Below are 3,822 nucleotides of genomic sequence, written 5' to 3' on the forward strand. Positions count from 1 at the left end.
CGCAGAGAGAGAGAGAGAGCGTGAGAGAGAGAGAGAGAGAGAGAGAAGAGGACGCAGAAAGAGAAGGAGAGGGAGAGGGGGGATAGACAGGGTGTGAGAGAGAGGGTTAGGGAGAGGGGATAGACAGGGTGTGAGAGAGAGGGTTAGGGAGAGGGGGATAGACAGGGTGTGAGAGAGAGTGTCAGGGAAGGGGGATAGACAGGGTGTGAGAGAGAGGGTTAGGGAGAGGGGATAGACAGGGTGTGAGAGAGAGGGTTAGGGAGAGGGGGATAGACAGGGTGTGAGAGAGAGGGTTAGGGAGAGGGGGATAGACAGGTGTAGAGAGAGGGTTAGGGAGAGGGGATAGACAGGGTGTGAGAGAGAGGGTTAGGGAGAGGGGATAGACAGGGTGTGAGAGAAGGGTTAGGGAGAGGGGATAGACAGGGTGTGAGAGAGAGTGTAGGGAGAGGGGGATAGACAGGGTGTGAGAGAGAGGGTTAGGGAGAGGGGATAGACAGGGTGTGAGAGAGAGGGTTAGGGAGAGGGGATAGACAGGTGTGAGAGAGAGGGTTAGGGAGAGGGGATAGACAGGGTGTGAGAGAGAGGGTTAGGAGAGGGGGATAGACAGGGTGTGAGAGAGAGGGTTAGGGAGAGGGGAAGACAGGGTGTGAGAGAGAGGGTTAGGGAGAGGGGATAGACAGGGTGTGAGAGAGAGGTTAGGGAGAGGGGATAGACAGGGTGTGAGAGAGAGGGTTAGGAGAGGGGATAACAGGGTGTGAAAGAGAGGTTAGGGAGAGGGGGATAGACAGGGTGTGAAAGAGAGGGTTAGGAGAGGGGGATAGACAGGGTGTGAGAGAGAGGGTTAGGAGGAGGGGGGATAGACAGGGTGTGAGAGAAGTATTTATATATCCTCAGTTTCATCACTTTTACACCATCGCTATGTCAACGAGTAACAATGTCACTTCCTATTTCCTGTGACCTCTAACCCCTGTCTCACCTCCTCACGGTGGAGTCCAGCTGGGTGACTTGACGGCCAGGCGGTCGATGCGGTCCTGCAGGGATTGGCTCTCAGTCTGTTTTAAGTGATTAGAACGACCTCCCCGTGCGGTTCGTTGTGCTTGGCCTCGGATCACAAACAGTGGTCTCTCGGAATCTAGAACAGTCTCGGTCCGAAGATTGATTCCTCCTCATGTTTTAACCTCTCACTGCCCGACAGTCACCTACTCTGGACCTTAGTTTCTACCTATTTAGTATTGTTGTTTTAGACAGCCCATGAATGCGATAAATCTATGTGTGTAGATCTTAATTTTTTCCACATTAATCCTGCGGTCATTAATCGCCGGGTAGAACCCAATGCAATTCTCATTTTATTACGTTTGCCCTGGCTGCACTAAATTATGCAATTACTAATGTCTACGCAAACAAATAAATTTGCACCCTCTAGCACACCTCTTGAGGAAATCTACTAGAACAAAACCAAGCGAGCTCCGTTCAACTGTGTCCTTGCCGCCTATTATTAATATCCTCAGACGAACACAAAAATTCCTTTATGCCCTTTCCAGCGACTCCCTTCTGCCCTATTAACCCCTGACAGGAAGGACGTCATGGATTACGACCTCCCAAAAAATCATTAGATACACTGAGTTACAGATAAACTCCCAAAGACCAAGGAAGTCAGAATCCAGAATATTAAGCTTATAATCGCTCAATGTAGGGAAAATATTTAAAAATAAAAATTTAAAGAAAAACCCTGTGGAATGAGTAGGTGTTGTCCAGATGTTGGGACTAAGGTACAGTTGTGCCACAAAATTAATCTAAAAGAAAGGGCTTACAACCTGCTGGCCATTCCAGGGACAAACCTCATGAAGCTGGTTCTAATTCTGGGAGAACTTCAATTTAAGCCGAGATTGCCGCCTCGCTAAGAAGTAGTTAGTTCGCCTAAAGAATAGCCTTGTCCAAGTTTCTGCAAACCGCGCTCAAGAGAAAAGATCGCGTGAAACCATTTTGCTCCGACCATAGGAGAAAACTATGGTGGAAACCAAACTGAGACTCCTGGACTGCTAGCGAGTTTTTATACCAGAAAATACGGCGCTACTATCAATTTGCAGCTCTTTCTGACATTCTTCTTTTGAAACGTGCAAGCTTCCAAGGAAAGGAAGAGTGGAACGCCAGAAATTTAACTTGACAAATAGACCAGCCCGGCATCACTGTCAATGAGATGAGAGGTGCCCTAGCACCACCCAAACTAGAATCCCTTAGGAACAATCCAATAGCAAATCACTTCTTTTCTGCGTCCCTAGAGCAAGAATCGTGGGATTAGGTCAAAAATGCATTCAATAACGTATATTAACAAGTGCTGAAAACTTTGGTCCGATAGACAGGGTGTGAGAGAGAGGGTTAGGGAGAGGGGGATAGACAGGGTGTGAGAGAGAGGGTTAGGGAGAGGGGGATAGACAGGGTGTGAGAGAAGTATTTATATATCCTCAGTTTCATCACTTTTACACCATCGCTATGTCAACGAGTAACAATGTCACTTCCTATTTCCTGTGACCTCTAACCCCTGTCTCACCTTCCTCCACGGTGGAGTCCAGCTGGGTGACCTTGACGGCCAGGCGGTCGATGCGGTCCTGCAGGGAGTTGGCTCTCAGGTAGAACGTGTTGGCCTCGTTGAACAGCTCTCCGAAGATGTCCTCCGCATGTTTACCTGCAGTACAAGGGTAGACAGATGGATCATGTGGTTAGCATGACATCCTGGTGCACTAKATTATGCATACTATGCATGCACTGCACATTGAGGAAATTATAGACAACTGTTCTCTTTATAATGACAGTATATACACTGAGTMACAGACTGACAAGGTGAATCCAGGTGAAAGCTATGATCCCAATGTAGAAAATATAAAAATAAAGAAAAACCCTGGAATGAGTAGGTGTGTCCAGATGTTTGACTGGTACAGTGTGCCACAAAATAACTTAAGAAGGCACACCTGCTGCATTCCAGGTGACAAACCTCATGAAGCTGGTTGAGAGAATGCTAAGAGTGTGCAAAGCTGTCATCAAGGCAAAGGGTGCGTCCGACAGGTAGGGGAAACCAACTGAGATGGACTTGAAGATTGGTACTATCAATTCTCTTTCTGKCATTCTTCTGGTAACAAATTTAACTGACAAATAGACCAGGGCATCACTGTCATGGAAGGTCCTAGAGGAAAAATCAATAGCAATCAATCTTTGCTAGAGCAAGTCTGTTTAGGTCAGCATCAATACGTTTTAACAATGCTGAACTTTTGTGTGTCATACGCAAACGCACGCATGAATGCATGAATGCACACACACGGCGCGTGCGTGCACACACACAATATAGACTATTTCTGTCACCATACTGACAGGATGACCTCTGGAGAAACATCTAGACTATTTCTGTCACCATACTGACAGGATGACCTCTGGAGAAACGAAACAATTAGACCTATTTCTGTCACATACTGACAGGATGACCCTCTTGGAGAAACATCTAGACTATTTCTGTCAACCAATACTGACGGATGGACCTCTGGAGAAACATAGACTATTTCTGTCACATACTGACAGGAATGACTTGGAGAAGCATCTATGACTATTTCATGTCACCATACTGAGACTTAGATTGACTTTCGCACGCATAACGACGATGATCTAGTAGGAAGAAGGAAAGCGAGATCTTAGCCATGCTGCCGTTCCATCAACCTCTGACCTCAGCCTGTCATGGTTCACACATAACAGTCAGATGCACACAGCGGACACACCAATACGACACAACGGGACGAACACATCACACACACACGGATAACACACACACAACACGGA

At 47.0% G+C, this 3,822-nt stretch overlaps 1 protein-coding gene and 1 pseudogene across 1 annotated transcript in view; both read right to left on the minus strand.

Annotated features, from left to right (window-relative positions):
* LOC139023161 (actin-binding protein WASF3-like) overlaps positions 1–2,587 on the minus strand; it is a 3,844-nt gene extending 1,257 nt beyond the window's left edge. The window contains exon 1 of the mRNA XM_070435634.1: positions 2,538–2,587. The gene's annotated coding sequence lies outside the window, so the exon portion shown is untranslated. The remainder of the gene's footprint in view (positions 1–2,537) is intronic.
* The window catches only part of LOC111953181 (actin-binding protein WASF3-like), a 15,415-nt pseudogene extending 12,701 nt beyond the window's left edge, over positions 1–2,714 (minus strand).
* Positions 2,715–3,822: the final 1,108 nt, after the last annotated feature.

The sequence above is a fragment of the Salvelinus sp. IW2-2015 genome, linkage group LG27, assembly GCF_002910315.2.
Source record: "Salvelinus sp. IW2-2015 linkage group LG27, ASM291031v2, whole genome shotgun sequence".
Classification (NCBI taxonomy): domain Eukaryota; kingdom Metazoa; phylum Chordata; class Actinopteri; order Salmoniformes; family Salmonidae; genus Salvelinus; species Salvelinus sp. IW2-2015.